Raw genomic sequence first — 17,841 nt, forward strand, 5'->3', positions numbered from 1 at the left:
AAGTTTCTGTGAACTTGGGATTATTTCTCCTTTAAGCATTTAGTGGAGAATGTGCTATTGAAGCCATGAGGGACTGAAGTCTTCTTCATGGAAGTCCTTAATGGTAAACTCAGTTTCTTAAGGTTAAGGAGTTAGAGTTTCCCTTTCTTTTAGTACATGGTTGTACTATGCTTGTATTTTGCTAATAGCTTGTCCTATCTGTGTGAAATTTTAATTAATTGGTTAAAAACTGTAGCTGACATCCGCATATTATTTTTAAGGGTCTCTGTGAGTCAGAAATGACTAAGTGGAAATCAGTTTGAATTTTTAAGTCCTTTCCGGGTTCATCTTTTCCTTTTCTGATAATGACCCTTTGTGTTCTTTTTCTTTATCAGGACAACCAACTGCATTAATTATAGCAGCCTTTCACACAGACACATAGAGCCCCGAAACATAGGTCCATGAAAGGTCAGCAGTTCAAAACCACAGCCTGCTCCCTGGAAAAAGAGGAAGCAGTCTCCTTGTGTCAAGATTATAGCCTCAGGAACAGAGCGACTCTGTCCGATAAGGCCACTGAGAGTTAAGCCAATTCAACAGCAGTGGTTTGGTTTGAGGTTTGAATTTGTTGATCTTCTCTGTTATGTTTATTGTTCATTTCGTTCATTTTCCATCAAGAGAGGCTTCTACCAAATATGTGGACCAGATTCGGTTTTTTGACTCCTCCCTGTTTACAGCTTATCCGATCAGAGCTAGCTTTCAAAACTCAGCTAGCCAGCACACTTCAGGGAGCCTGCAGGCTCTCCTCCTGCCCCCTTTTCCCACAGAAACTCCGGCTGACCCTCAAAAAAGGCCATAGGTTGAAGTGTTAAATGACTCTAATGTTAAGATTACAGAGTGATGTGTAAGGGATCTTATTTATATTAAGTCTGTTAAATCGTGGGTCTGGATATGTCAGCTGATTAGACGTTTCTTCTTATAAGTTCCTGGATCCTCTGTAGTTAAGCTCTGTGAAAATCTTATTTCACTGCAGTGCTTTGGAGAGTCTGTACGAGATCATATCCCGCATCATCTTGTTCCTTCAAAAGCTGGAGCTCCAGTTTGCTCTTTGACCAGAATGTATGCAGCCATAGAATCCTTACTAAACATTCTGAGCTGCAGCCTACAAGTTTGATATGTGATATTTTATTAAAATCTAGTAAGAAGATCTGTTAATTTCCACTGAAATTTTTGTATTTGGAAATATGTTTCTTCATTTTTTAATCATTTTACTAGGGGTTCATACATCACAATACATCAATTGTATAAAGCACATCTGTACATTCCTCACCCTCATCGTTCTCAAAGCACTTGCTCACCACGTAAGCCCCTGGCATCAGCTCATTTTCCCCTCCCTCCCCACTCCTCACTCCCTCATGAACCCTTGATAATTTATAAATTATTATTTTGTCATATCTGACATTGTCCAACGTATTCCTTCACCCACTTTTCTCTTGTCTGTCCCCCAGGGAGGAGATTATATGTAGATCCTTGTAATCACTTACCCCTCTCTACCTCACCCTCCCTCCCCGCTCCCGGTATCACCACTGGTCCTGAAGGGTCCATCTGTCCTGGATTCCCTGTGTTTCCAGTTTCTATCTGTACCAGTGTACATCCTCTTGTCTAGCCAGATTTGAAAGGTAGAATTGGGATCATGATAGTGGGTGGGGAGAAAGCATTTAAAAACTAGAGGAAAGTTGTATGTTTCATCATTGCTACACTGCACCCTGAGTGGCTCTTCTCCTCCCACGACTCTTCCTAAAGTGATGTCCAGTTTCCTACAGATAGGCTTTGGATCCCCACTCTGCACTCCCTCTCATTCACAATGATATGGTCTTTTGATACCTGATCCCTTCAACACCTTGTGATCACACAGGCTGGTGTGTTTCTTCCATATGGGCTTTGTTGCTTCTGAGCTAGATGGCCACTTGTTTACCTGCAAGTCTTTAAGACCCTAGATGCTGTATCTTTTTATATCTGGGCTCCATCAGCTTTCTTCACCACATTTGCTTACACACCTGTTTTGTCTTCAACAATCGTGTCATGAAGGTGAGCATCATGGAATGGCACGTTAATAAAACAAAGTATTCTTGCATTGAGGGAGTACTTGAATGGAGGCCCAATGTCCATCTGCTACCTTAATACTAAACCTATAAATATATGCACATAAATCTATTCCCCAATTCTCATATATAAATATATTTACATATGTACATGCTTTTATTTAGACCTCTATAAATGCCCTTTGCCTCCTAGCTCTTTCCTCTATTTCCTTTGACTTTCTTCTTGTCCCACTATCATGCTCAACCTTCATTTGGGTTACAGTAATTCCTCTCTGTTACATTACCCTTGATTATGCCCTACCAGGCCACCTACACCCTCCTCACCACTGATTTGGATCACTTGTTTTCCCCTTGTCCCTGGGTTTGTTAACACCACCTTCTTTCTTTCTCCCCACCTCCCCCTCTCCCATGTCCCCCTGGAACTGTCGGTCAGCCTATCTTATTTAGACAGACCTGCGGAGATAATAATATGCACAAAAACAAGACAAACCAAAACCAAGCAGCAAAAGAAAACAACAACACCAACAACAAAATGCCAATGACAAAAAAAACACAACACAAAAACAAAAAAGAAAACCTTGTAGTTAGTTCAAGGACTTTCTGTTGGCCTTTCGGAGTGATTTCTGGTCAAGTCTGATGGAATGCCACACCCTGGCCCCAAAGTCTACTTTTGGTATTCCCTGGGGACTTTGTTGCTCTGTTCCCCTTGCTGTTCTGTTGCACACCTTTAGTGTTTTGCCTCGGTGTGGTGGGATCAGGCCGGGCGCAATTCCCACACTGTGTCTCCAGTTTTGTCCCCTGTAGGGCTATGGATCAGTGAGGGATGTTGTGTGTCATAATGGGGCCAACCATATGGTCTTCTCTGTGGATTGGCTGCTCTGAGCGGAAATACCATGTTCAAGACTTTGTGGGCCAGGATGTGCTCCACTCTATCTTCCTCCGCCTTCATTTGCTCCAGTGTGCTCTGATCAGATATGTCCCTTTCCCTGACCTGCAGCTTTAATGCTGTCCTCTGAAATAAATTCTTCTGGGGGAAGATGTTTCTCAATTTACAAATATATAAGGGGTTTCTAGTTACCATTTTGTAATTGATTGTTTTTGCTTTAATTTCACTTTTAATACAGAATATATCATTTAAATTCATATACAATTCTTTTTAAAAATACTTGTTTGTTGGTATTTTATATCTAGTAGGTCAATTTTATTCATTGTGTTTTCAAAATGTCTTTGGCCCAACTTTTCAGCCAAACAATAGTCATGTTTATAAGATGTTTATAAGGTGACTATAAAAATGGTGTGATACACATACCTTAGAATAATCACCCATTAAAGATTAAAAGGACAGAATTTACCTAAGGACAAGTTCAGAGGGTTAGGAAAGGAGGAATGGACACAGAAAACATGGCGAGGAAGTGGGATAAATAATGGTACATTGAAGGGAACACAAAAGTTGAGTTGCAGCGAAGTCTGTATAAATCAATGAATGCAAAACTGAGGCTCTCCTCTGTAAACTTTCACTCAATTCACAATAAAAAGGGTTTTTTTATCAAGTATCTGTAATTTTACTGTTTGTTTTTGTTCGTTTGTTTTCAACATCTATAATTTTACTGTTTTTGTTTTTGGTTAGGTATTGTCTTGGTTGGTTGTTTTTCTTTTTTGGAGGTGTTTTTTGGCTGTTGATGGTTTACTTTAGTTTTGTTTCTGTTTTTGTCTGCTTGTTACAGTAGTTACTGAAGGATGTATGTTAAAATCTCCAGGGAAGATGGTGGATTTGTTTATTTTGCCTAACAGTTTTATTAGGTATATACAAATTTTAACTAATTACTTCTTCATGCTCAAATAGAAGTTTTATCATTGGGAATGTCCTTTATATCATTCTATTCTTAACGTAAGATCTACTTTTTCTCACTTTACACCTATAACCAGATTTTCTTTAGTTACCTACTAAGTTGTTAGCCATCTGTGGTAGTTACATAATCTGGTGTCAATTTGAGACTTGATAGGATTAAGAGTGAAGGGGTGGAGTCTAGGCTGTAGGCCTCTGTGTTGGCATAACCTTCTCCCAAAAATTCTGGGAATTCCTGTATTTTCCTCTTTGGAGGCAAGAGACACAATTTCTCTCTCAGCTCACTCCCTTGGAGACACTCTACTGACAAGGCCGACTCCCTGCAAGACTTTTCTGATGAGAAGCCACATGGACCTACTCTGATGCAGTCCTGGGAGCTGGACACTGAGATGCTTACAATGCCACTGGTTCTACAAGACTTCCAACCTACTGGCCTATGATCCTCCTGCATTCGGCGTCATTGCATGCATTTTGTGAGACTGAAGCAGACTTTACAGACTGGTATCAGACATGTGGGCTAATATTGGACCTATGGACTTGATCTGGTCTGGACTGGGACATTTTCTCAATATTTAATTGCTTTTGTATATAAAGCTCTTTCCTATACATATATGTGTGTCTACGAATTGGTTTCTCTAGTCTACCCGGACTAACACACCCTCCTTTCAGTCTTTCTGTAACCTCATATTTTATATTTTATCCTCATAGTTTACATTAGCTCATGAGTAATCATCATATATTTAGTTTTTAAATCTAATCTCATAAGCTCTGCCTTTATTAAAGTATTCAGTTCATGTTTATGTACATCCTTGCTAACCAATTTGTTTTAAATCAACACTCTAGTTATTTGCTTTTTAATTGTCATGTCTCTTCCATGTTTTTAACCTTTTTTTAACCTTTTTTTCCCTTATTTTTTCCTCTGTCGATTCATCAGGATCCAATCAGGAAACAGAAACCACACATGGAGAGTTTAGCATAAAGAATTATTACTCCGGTGGTCTCCCCCTATCCATAATAGAGGGATGAGACAAATGTACAAATGTGCTTGACACAATGGATGGATGGATGGATTGTGATAAGAGTTGTACAAGCCCCCAATAAAATGAGTTTTAATATACATAAATAAATAAAAATTTTAAAAGGGGGGAAAAAAGAAAATGATGATGGCAACAAATGTGCTTGACACAATGGATGGATGGATGGATTGTGATAAGAGTTGTACAAGCCCCCAATAAAATGAGTTTTAATATACATAAATAAATAAAAATTTTAAAAGGGGGGAAAAAAGAAAATGATGATGGCAACAAATGTGCTTGACACATGGATGGATGGATGGATTGTGATAAGAGTTGTATGAGCCCCCAATAAAATTATTTTTTTAAATAAAGTAGCTGCTAAAGAGAGCACTGAAGAAATTACTATAGAAGATCAAAGGGGTAATCCTGGCTTGAGTGGGTAAAACCTTGTCAGTTGATTCCTTCTCTGATCTGATCTGGTTTTCAACATTTTCTGTATTTTTTTTGTTCCTATTGGGGTTTATCGCCGATGTGTTATGTCATTGGGGTCACCCTCTTGACTGTGTTATTTTTTTTCTGTTTTTATGTATATGAAACCCAGGATTGGAGAATCTATAGGGACAGCAAGCACAATAATGGTTTCTGGGGCGAGTACAGTGGTGGTGGTGGGAGTGGGGAGGTAAAAGGGAGCCAATATCAAGCAGTCCAGGAAAGAAAAGAATGTTTGGAAACTGATTGTGGTAGCAATTGTACAATACTTCTTGGTGTGATTGAACTATGGAATAATATGACACATGTATTAACTTCGAAGAAAACTATTATTATTATTATTATTATTATTAATGATAAGAGGATTCACATAAAAGGAGGTTGTATTAGGCCAGACTGACTAGAGAAACAAATCCAGAGACACTCATACATGTGTAAGAGAGAGTTTTATATTAAGAAGTAATTATAAATGTGGTGAAGAAAGCTGATGGTGCCTGGCTATCAAAAGATATAGAGTCTGGAGTCTTAAAGGCTGGAAGATAAACTAGTGGCCATCTAACTGAGAAACAACAGAGCCCACCTGGAAGAAGCACACCAGGCTGTGAGATCACAAGATGTCAAAGGGATCAGGTATCAGACATCAACAAACAAACAAAAAATCATAGCATTGTGAATGAGGGGGAGTACAGAGCGAGGACCAAGGACCCTTCTGTGGGCAATTGGAAATCCCCTTGCAAAAGGGTCTCAGGGAGGAGACGAGCCAGTAGTCAGGGCACAGTGTAGCAATGATGAAACACACAACTTTCCTCTAGTTCTTGAATGCCTTCCCCGCCCCCCCGCCCCCGCCGCCCCACTATCATGATCCCAATTCTACCTTACAAGTCTGGCTGGACCAGAGGTTGTCACTGGTACAGATATAAACTGGAAACACAGAGAATCTAGGACAGATGAACCCCTCAGAACCAGGGGTGAGAGTGGGGAGGGTGGAGGGAAGATAAGGGAGAAAGGGGGAACCAATTACAAAGATCTACATTACCTCCTCCCTGGGGGACAGACAGCGGAGAAGTGGATGAAGGGAGACGTCAGATGGTGTAAGATATGACAAAATAATAATAATAATAATTTATAAATTATCAAGGGTTCGTGGGGGAGGGTGTAGTGGGGACGAGGGGAAAATGTGAGAAGTTGATACCAGTGGCTCAAAAAGAAAGCAAAGGTTTCGAGAATGATGATGGCAACAAATGTACAAATGTGCTTGACACAATGGGTGTATGTGTGGACTGTGATAAGTGTTGTACAAGCCCCCAATAAAATGATTTAATTTTTTTAAAAAAAGAAGTAATTATATATTCCAGTCCAGGTCAAGTCCATAAATCCCTCTTCAGACTCACACAGCCATGTACAATGATGCAGAATTCAGGAAGACCACAGGTCAGTGGGTGCAAAGCCTTGTAGATCCAATGATGGCAAACTCATCTTCAGGGCTCTGGCTGCCATCAACATGGATTGAAGGGATGCATCAACATGAAGGTGAAGCAGAAAGAGAGAGAGAGGTTTCCAGGACCCTCCTTATAAGAATACCATGCCCACAAAGAGGTACCATCAGACTGTGACCCAATTGACAGGCTAGACTCCACCCCTTCACTCTATTTATCAAGTTGATGTGAGATTATGTAACAACAACAGAGGTTAAAACAACACTAAAGAAAACAGTGCTAGTCAATACAGGGAGCAGCCACTACTTCTAGATTTGAGTCAGAACAGCCAGTAAAGAAGTAAATTTGAAAGCCCTTCAATTGGGCTGAGATGCAGACCTCACTGGAGAGAACATGGCCATGGTAAACTTGGTGATGATGACATTCATTTAGTTGCTACCTAAGAAGATTCCCTTCAGGATGAGGATAAAACCATGAACTCACTGAGATGCCACCAAAGGGGTGGTACTGGGACACTGAGCTCTGCGGTGGCAAGGTGCAGTGAACAAGTAAAGGGGTTGGGATGGTGCTGTGTGCTACCGCAGTCTGACAAATGAAGCACATCAAAACCAGGTAGAATTTCTGCCCCTCCAGTACCCTCTACGCATGAAGCTCGGCATTTGACCTTTTACTTGAGATATTATGAATTTTTATCCAGATAAATTAAGTGCCTATCTTTCTGTCTGCTGCTTTGCCTCCTCCCCCCCCCCCACCCACACACACACACCACCAATATAAGGGAACTTCAAAGTGTCTGTGGGAATTATCTTTTAATTCCATTTTCCATAGTCTTTTTGAAGCCTCCTATTTGTATTTGAATGAACTGTGTGCCTATCCCCTGCCCATTTTTTAAGGTAATCCTTCCTCGCATTTTACAGATTATCACTGAGCCGAAGGTCAATGATAAATATCATCTTCCTCTCCCTCTTTAACACTGGAACAAGAAAGAAACTAGACAAAGACTCAGATGTTAAAAGTCAAATCATCAACTTCCTTAATAGTAAACGTAAGTTTGGGACTGCAACTTGAGCCAAAGTTCAAACGGATTTCCTAATACTATGCTCCTGAATTAACCAGACTTATCAGTAGTCCTCTCTTGCAGTCACAGCCCGTTACTGTAGGCCTCTGTTCAGGAGACGCGCCTCCTTTACTAAACTTATCATGTAAAAGAGAAGAGACCACAATACCCTGGCTCCAGTGGTTGGCAGGTCCAAAAGAGAAAACCAAAAGGGGCTGAAATAAATGTGCTCACAGGGTCCCCAGCTAGCTAGGCAACGCTAACTTTGCAGAGAGGGGTACCTCCCCTGGGTGGATCCAGACTGGAGCACAGGAGTAGGAGACTTACAACGCTTCTGTTGGAATCAGCCCGCTCCTCCAGGTAAGCCTGGCTCTCTTCCTGGGTACAAGGCTGGCAAGCTCAGTAATGTCCATCCCCACTCACTGCGCAAATGAGCAGTCCTAGAGGGAACTTCGGTGGACAGTGAATTAATTACACATTGGGCTACTAATTACAGGGTCAGCAGGTCAAATCGACCTGTTGCTCCAAAGGAGAAACATTTACAGCCTAGTAAACCCAAAGGGGCATTCTACTCGGTCCGACGGGGTTGCTCTGTTTCAAAATCAAGTTGATGGCTGTGGGTTGGTATGCACCATCTGCTCTCCTTGCCTTAATCAAAACAATAATAACAACGACAGCAAGTTGGCTGGAAGCTTGCTGCCTTTTTTAATCACTAAATGTAAACTATTAGGAATTCTTTTTTTTAATCATTTTATTGGGGGCTCGGACAATTCTTATCACAATCCATACATCCATACATTGTGTCAAGCACTTTTGTACATTTGTTGCCATCGTTAGTCTCAAAACATTTACTTTCTACTTGAGCCCTTAATATCAGCTCCTCATTTTCCCCCTCCCTCCCCACTCCTCCTCCCTCATGAACACTGCCTAATTCATATATTAGCATTATTTTGCCGTACCTCTCACTGTCCAACATCTGCCTTCACCCACTTCTCTGTTGTCCATCCCCCAGGGAGAAGGTTATATGTAGATCCTTGTAATAGGTTCCCCCTTTCTACCCCACCTTCCCTCTACCCTCCAAGTATCACCACCCTCACCACTGGTCCTGAAGGGATCATCACCCTGGATTCCCTGTGTTTCCAGTTCCTATCTGTAGCAATGTACATCCTCTGGTCTAGCCAGATTTGTAAGGTAGAATTGGGATCATGATAGTGGGTGGAGGAAGCATTTAAGAACTAGAGGAAAGTTGTATGTTTCATCGTTGCTACCCTGCACCCTGACTGACTGAACTCCTCCCCGCAACCCTTCAGTAAGGGGGTGTCCAGTTTTCCACTTATAGGCTTTGGGTCTCCACTCTGCACTCACCCTCATTTACAATGATATGATTTTTTGTTCTTTGATGCCTGATACCTGATCCCTTCAACACCTCATGGTCACACAGGCTGGTGTGCTTCTTCCATGTGGGCTTTGTTGCTTCTGAGCTAGATGGTCACTTGTTTACCTTCAAGCCTTTAAGACCCCAGATGCTATATCTTCTGATAGCCGGGCACGATGAGCTTTCTTCACCATGTTTGCTTATGTGCACATTTGTCTTCAGTGATCATATTGGGAAGATATATACCCACTGATATGATTGTTTGTTCTTTGATGTCTGATACGTGGTCCCTTCTACACCTCATGGTCACACAGGCTGGTGTGTTTCTTCCATGTGGGATTTGATGCATCTGAGCTAGATGACTGCTTGTTTATCATCAAGCCTTTAAGACCCCAGATGCTATATATTTTGATAGCTGGGCACCATCAGCTTTCTTTACCACATTTGCTTATGCACACATTTGTCTTTGACGATCATGTCGGGAAGGTGTGCATCATGGAATGCCAATTTAATAGAACAACGTGTCCTTGCATTGAGTAAGTACTTGAGTGGAAGTCCAATGTCCATCTCCTTCCTTAAAACTAAACCTATAAATATATGCACGTAGATCTATTTCCCCACCATCCTATATAAATATATTTACATAGGTACATGCTTGTATTTAGACCTCTATAAATACCCTTTGTCTCCTAGTTCTTTCCTCTATTTCCTTTCCTCTTGTCCCACTATCATGCTCAGCCTTCAACTGGGTTTCAGTAATTTCTCTCGGTTACATTGCCCTTAATCAAGCCCTACCAGGCCTCTCACACTCTACTCACCACTAATTTTGGATCACTTGTTGCTCCCCTATCCCTGGGTTGGTCAACACCACCTCCTAACTCCTGCCTCCCGCTCTCCCATGTACCCCTGGAACCATCAGTCCCATTGTTTTCTCCTCCAGACTGTTCATCCAGCCTATCTTATCTAAATATATCTGCAGAGGTAATAATATGCACCAAAAAACAAGGCATAGCAAGACAAAGTGACAAATGAGAACGCATTGATGACAACAAAAAAGAAAACCAAGGACCCATGAAAGAATAAATTAATTTTTTTAAAGAAAAAATTTTTTTAAAAAGGAAAACCTGTTAATTTATCAAGGTCTGATTTTTGAACTCTAGGCATGTCCTCCAGTTGAGTCTGATGGGGTTCCACACTCTGGCCCCAGTGTCTATCCTTTGTCCCTGCTCTGCTCCCCCATTGCTCAGCAGCACGCCTTTAGTGTTTTGCCTCGATGTCCCTGGGTCAGTCCAAGTCAATCCTGACACTGAGTCTCCAGTGTTGTCCCCCAACCCTGGGACATCGTGTCTCATAGTGGGATCAGCCATGGTCCACTCAGTGCATTAGCTGTTCAGAGCGGGGATGTGCTCCACTCTCTCTTCCTCCCCACTCATTTGCTCCCGTGTGCTCTGATCAGACTTGCCCCCTCAGACTTGCTGCAGCTTCAGTGCCCTATCTAAAGTAAATTCTTCTGGGGGGAGGGGAAGTTGTCCACGTAGCTGGTATGGGGGCTGAGCCCTCAGGCCCCTCCACTGGCTCCCCTCTCCATGCCGGCATGCTGCATTCACATCCCAGCACACTGGATTAAAGTCTGGTCCCTCTTTCCCTGTGGAGACACAAACAATACCCTCCCCTTGGGTGGGTCAGTGCCCTATTCCCCCACCACACATCTCTTTTTTTCCCCCTTCTTCCCTCCCCCCCTTTCCTTTTTAGTTGGCTATTATATGTATCCCTGGATTTGGTGTGGCCCCTGCCATACTACCTGGAGCTCACCCCTGGAGTGTTTGTATACAGTAGCTTTTTCCCTGTGCCCCTTTTGCAGTTTTATTTTTTATAAACTTACCTCAGCAGACTCATGTTGTACTTGTCCTTTTGTGCTTGGCATACTTCACTTAGCATAATTTCCTCCAGTTCTTCCCATGCGGCGATGTGCTTCATGCGTTCATCACTGCATTTTAGCAATGCATTGTATGTATGTACCACCATTTTTTAATGATTGGGAATTCTGTGTTAGTGGCCAAAGTAGTAATTCTGGGAAAAGAAGAAATTGACCACTTATAAGAGATCTGGACACATTTAGAATAATGATGCATCTATTTAATGAATTCTGTATATTTTTCTTCTGTCTTATTTTTGTTTTATTTCATGTGATTTAAAAAAAGATGTTAGATACTTAACATTTTATTAGAAAACCCAAATACAATAAAGAATTCATTAGGAATATAACAGAAAGCCTATTAACATTTTCACCTGATAAAGCAACTAAGTTGTGTTTTAAACCACATCTATGCTATGCCAATTTTGCTTCAGAAGTGTTTTGGAATATGTACAAGATTTGCACATAAACTTATACCTCTGATGTTTCTGAATCCTAAGCAGTAACATGTTTAATTGTAACCGTGTATCATCCCTCATATCAGCACTGCTTTCTGGGTCTGTTTTCTATGAAAGTACAAGAAACTCTCCAAATGCTTTGCTCATCTCTGATACTTCTTAGTAAGTGAGCCTACTCCTTTAAATTGAGCAAACATTCAATCGGGATTCACTGATAATTACTGGTGATTAGAATGTGAAATCTGGAAACAGAATGAAGGAATGGCGCTTGGAAAACATAGCCTGGGTGATAGAAGCAACGCTGGAGATTCCCAGATAGAATTTTGTAAGACTAATGACTTCATTGAAAATACCATTTTGCAAGAACATAAAAGGTGACCTCACCAAACGGGATAGACAGGGATCAAATTGACTAGTTTTGTAAGAAAAAAAATTATGGAGAATCTCAGTATCAGCATTCAAAACAAGATCAGGGACCAACTATGGAATAAATAATCAATTTCTCATATGCAAATACAGGTAGAAGGTGAAGAAAAGTAAAACAAGTGCATAAAAGCTAAAATACAACCTTGAGTATTTCCCATCTGAATTCAGAGACCACCTCAAGAATAGATTTGATACATTGAACACTAATGATAATTTGTAGGATGATATCAAGAGCATCATACATGAAGAAAGTAAAAGATTATTTAAGACAAGAAATAAAATAACAAAGTGGCTATTAGAACAGATTCTAAAACTTGCTCTTGAATATAGAATGCCTAAAGTCAATAGAAGAAATGATAAAACAAAACATCTAAACAAGAATTTTCAAAAAGCAGCTCTTAGATAAAGTAAAACATTATAATTAAATACGCGCAGATCTAGAGTTAGGAAACCAGAAAGGAAGAAAATGCTCAGCACACCTCAAGCTGAAAAGAAACCTGAAGAAAAAGTCAAGTCTTAAGTTGTTTTAATAAAGGATTGTATGGGCAAAATATTGAATAATGTAGGAAGTACCAAAAGAAGATGGAAGAATCTACAGAATCACGGTAACAAAAAGAACTGATTGATGCTCAATCATTTCAAGATGTAAAATAAGACCAAGAACCAATGGTATTTGAGGAAGAAATCCAAGCTGCACTAAAGCTATTAGAAAAAAAAACAAACTCAAAACCTCAAGTCTATTCAAACTCATAGTGACCTACAGACAGGACAGAACTATGCAAAGGCATTCGACTGTGAGTATCATAATAAACTACAGATATCCTTGAGAAGAATGGGAACTCCAGAACACGTAATAGGGCTCATGTCAACTCTGTACATAGACCCAGAAGCAGTTGTACAAACGGGATGAGGGTGTACTGCCCGGTGTATAATAAGGAAAGGTAGGCACCATGGTTACATCCTTTCATTGCACTTGCTCAGTCTGTATGCTGAGCACTAAGTAATCCAAGAAGCTGGACCACCTGAAGCTATCAAAGTCATTGAGGATTTCATTTTCATTGGATGCACCATCAGTGCTCATGGAAGCAGCAGTCAAGGAATCAGATTTATTGCACAAGACCTCTTTAAAGTGCTAAAGACCAAAGATGTCACTTTGAGAATAAGGTGTGCCTGATCCAAGCCATAAGATTCACAATCACATAATATACATGAGAAAGCTGGACAATGCATAAAGAAGACCGTAAGATAACTGATACATTTGAATTATAGTGCTGGAAAAGAATATTAAAAGCACCCTGGATTGCCAAAAGAGCAAATAGATCTAGCTAGAAAGAGCTACACCCTGAATGCTCCTTAGGAGCGGGGAAGAGGGAGACTTCATCTCACATTTTGGATATATTAACCAGGGGTACCAGATCCTGGACAGGGGCATCATGCTTGCCAAAGTGGAAGACCCTTGTGGTAGTTACATAATCCTTTGTCAATTTGGGGATTAAGAGTGAAGGGGTGGACTCGAGCCCGTCAATCAGATCATAGCCAATGAAGCCTCTGTGTGGGCCTGGCTTTCTTCTGAGAATTCTGGGAAATCCTGTATTCCTTCTTGGAGGTGGAAGACTTCTCTCTCTCCTCACTCCCTTGAAGATGCTCAACTGACAAGGCACAAGGCTGACTTCCTGCAAGACATCCCTGAGGAAAAGCCACATGGACCTAACCTGCTGCCACCTGGAAAATAAAGAAGCCATGGAGAGACTCCTGCCAGTGCTGAGATGTTTCCAATGCCACTGGAGCCAAAGGCTTTCTACCCACTGGCTTGTGATCACTCTGCATTCAGCGTCATTGGCTATGTTTCGTGAGTCTGAAGAGGACTTTATAGATTGGTCTTGGACATATGGACTAATATCGGACTTATGAGCTTGGACTGGACTGGGTTGGAATGCTTTCTTAGTGACAATTCCCCTTTATATAAAACTCTTTCTTATCCACATATGAGTCTCCCTGCATTTGTTCCTCTAGTCTACGCAGATTAACACAACTCTAGATTAGATGGATTGACACAGTGGCTGCAACAGTAACATAACAATTGTGAAGGGTCTAAGAATTGGATAATGATTTGTTCTGTTGTATATCGGCCACTGTGAGTCAAAGCCAGCTGGATAGCATCAAACAATACCTACAACACTCCTGGGGGAGCTTATTGGTTGGGCTACAGAGTGCACTTGTACTTTATACCATCTCCCTTGGGAGTTCTGAGCCAGGGCCATCAGCAATCCTAGGGCTGACCCTGAGTGTTGAGGTGAGTTTCTAGACAATGGGACTCTCCAGAAAGGGTGGGCTTGGCAGGAGAATCCAGGAACTCCACCCTCAAGAGGGACCCAGCAGATCCCGCCTCAGGAGCTTGGAACATACACGTGGTCAATGAAGTGAGATCAGATCAGTGACTGAGGTAATGCAAACCCTCATTGGAACCTCGTAACCCAATTCACGCTGTTCCCATTTAGCAATTGTCGATTTGCACTAATCATTGAAAATGTGGCTTCTCTTTTCACACATAACACACATGTCAAGTTAATTCTTTTCGTTTATTAATTTTTCACTTTCACAAAATAACTTGGGAAATAACATACATTTCCATGAGACACGGTAAGATACATAGAATTATTTCTATCAATATGAATATGAACTAATACAAATGCCAACATCTCTAGCGGTCATTTTTGTTACATGGCAAACAAAAGCAAGAGATCACCTATCAAACAAATGAGATCCATAGCTTCACACAAGGCAAATCTCAGGCTGGATTATGAGACCCACTGAGGGTTCAGCAAAGGATTTCTGGCATAGCCAGTGATGAGGCTGCCAAGGACTGTTTCAGCACGCAATAATAACTGATCAGCAGCACGCAATAATGACTGTGTCTGCTGATGCCAGTGTCTGAGACCCCCTTCAGATTAGTGGGAGCGCACCATTCTGGACTCCATTAAACATTGCTGAGCCCTCCCCGGTCCTCTCTTCCAGTCAAATAAAACTGATGCAGAAACTGGCCTATCCACAGAAGAACTGGACAGTGTTTCATTCTGTGATTTTTTCCGTTATACATTCCATTTTCCTTATTATTATGGTTACATGAGAAATTATATATTTGAACCTAAATTTCTAGGTAAAATTCAACAACGATTTTCATCTGTGAAATAACCTCCCTCTGCCTACCTCACCAACTTAATTAAATAATTTATCCTAATAATTATTCACCATGAAGTCCCGGAGGATCCCAATTGTAAACTTCTGTCTTGGGGGCAACACTATGGCCCGCATTTGAACCTGTTGGGGTCTACTCACAAGGGGGCCACACAAAAGTCTAAAGGCGTAATGGGGAGGGAGGTAACTACGCTGCTCCATCTCTGACTGCAGGAATAGCAATGGGGACTTTTAGGATGAGCGTCTTTCACACACAAACGCTGAAGACGGAAAGGGTGTATATGTTAGGTAAGCGGAACTGGGTTGTGTAACCCTTTTCTCTATTTAACAGAGATGTTCAACTCCTCTATGCCAGGATTCCTGTTAGTCTTGTGACTATCTGTTTGTTGACTGATTGATTGGTTTATTTATTCCTCCCCTTACTTTTATGGTTTCTATTTGTTTTGCCTCATTAATCATGTTAGACTTCTGTATGCTCATTTGTATAATTAAGATCATTTGGTACATGAAAGTCAAGATAGATAACCTTTCAGAAATAGTAACAGAAGTAATGGTTCCCTGGGCGTACGGGAAGAGATGGGAAGAAAGTGGGGACGAGGGAGTTGATGGCAGTGATGAGTGTGTGACCCCACTCAAGGGGATCAAACAACAGGATTGTATGTGAATGGGTGTATTGGACGGTGTAAGATACAAAATAATACTAATAAGGGTTCATGGTGGGTGGGCTTGGGGAGGGAGGAGATAAAGGAGAGCTGATGTCAGGGAGTTCAAGAAGAAAGAGAATGTTTGAAACTGATTGTGGTAGCAATTGTACAACACTGCTTGATGTGATTGAACTATGAAATGCTATGATATCTGTAAGCACTCCCAATAAAATGGTTTTTTTTAAAGCAAGCAAACCCAAATGATCATTCTATTTCTTCTCACATCATGTATCATGTTTTTTTCTTTTTTACAAAAGTTTATTCTTAAATGTACAGCAGGTTCCCAGACAACACTACATTCTAACTATAAGTGGCAACAAAAGTTCTAGCAGGGAATCCAGATGTCTACACAGGAACGGAATCAAGGGCCATCATTGCCTCAGCCACCAAGAACAGCTTACTCTTTGCCATATTTCTTAATTCCACCTGTGGCCAGGGGCCCCTTCCCCGCGACCTTCGCCTTTAGCTCCCTCAGTTTCTTTTGTTCTTCCTTCTGTTTCTGCTTGAAAGCCTTCTCTTCCTTGTCCATCTCCTTGTTCTGCTTCTTGGGTTGTTTCGGGGGCTTCTTCTTCCCACCTTCGCGGCCCGATATGGCACCTGCCGCCCCTTCCCCAGACCTGCCACCGAAAGCATGTATCGTGTTTTAAAGAAATATTGTTAATATTTTCACTGTTTTATAGTAATAGTAACTGCTTTGAAATTTACTGACTTGATTTCTTGCTGAATTTTATTTTACATCATTCTCTTCTTAGTCCTCTTTATTGATTTTTTTTCTCAGCCTATTGACCCATAGAAATACTTAACCCACAGGCAGGCTTTATACTGTGTTGCCTCTGTTCACGCTATTTTCTTAGCCTCCAGTGCCCTCTGTTGGATGGTATCCTACTTCCTTATTTGTGCTTCCTCAGCACACTCATCAACGTGGTACATATTGCCATTGTGGAACTTGCTTCAGATGTACCTAGACTCGTAAGTATAACAATAGAAATTTTAAGATAATAGTAGTCACATCAAACATACCAGGCACTGTGTACATATTAAAAAAGCAAACCTAAGACCAAACTCTGTCATTGGAGCGATTTGTATTTATAGCAACCCTGTAGGACTGAGTAGAAATGCCCCTGTGGATGTCTGAGGCTGTTCTACGAGCAGAAAGCCTCATCTTTCTCTGGCACAGCAGCTGATGGCCTTGGGGTGAGCAGCCCAACCAGGCTTTTGCAATTACTGTGAATCCTACAAATGCACAAGGTGCACCTAGATACTGCAGTTGTACTGAGATGCACCTGTATCACTAGATTTGAGAGGCACTTCTTTCTGTTTTTTAAAATCATTTTATTAGGGGCTCATACAACTTTTATCACAATCCATACATATATCAATTGTGTAAAGCGCATTTGTATATTCATTGCACTATCATTCTCAAAGCATTTGCTCTCCATTTAAGCCCCTGTCATCAGCTCCTACTTTTCCCTCTCCCTCCCCGCGGACCCCTCCCTGGTGAACACTTGATAATTTATAAGTTATTATTTTTGTCATATTTACACTGTACAACATCTCCCTTCACCCACTTTTCTGTTGTCTTCCCCCAGGAAGGACGTTATATGTAGATCCTTGTAATTGGTTCCCCCTTTCTACCTCACCTTCCCTCCACCCTCCCAGTATTGCCACTCTCACCACTGGTCCTAAAGGGATCATCTGCCCTGGATTCCCTGTGTTTCCAGTTCCTATCTGTACCAGTGTATATCCTCTGGTCTAGCCAGATTTGTAAGGTAGAATTGGAATCATGATAGTGGGTTAGCGGGTGGGAGAGGAAGCACTTAGGAACTAGAGGAAAGTTGTATGTTTC

The sequence above is a fragment of the Tenrec ecaudatus genome, chromosome 1 (assembly GCF_050624435.1).
Source record: "Tenrec ecaudatus isolate mTenEca1 chromosome 1, mTenEca1.hap1, whole genome shotgun sequence".
NCBI lineage: Eukaryota > Metazoa > Chordata > Mammalia > Afrosoricida > Tenrecidae > Tenrec > Tenrec ecaudatus.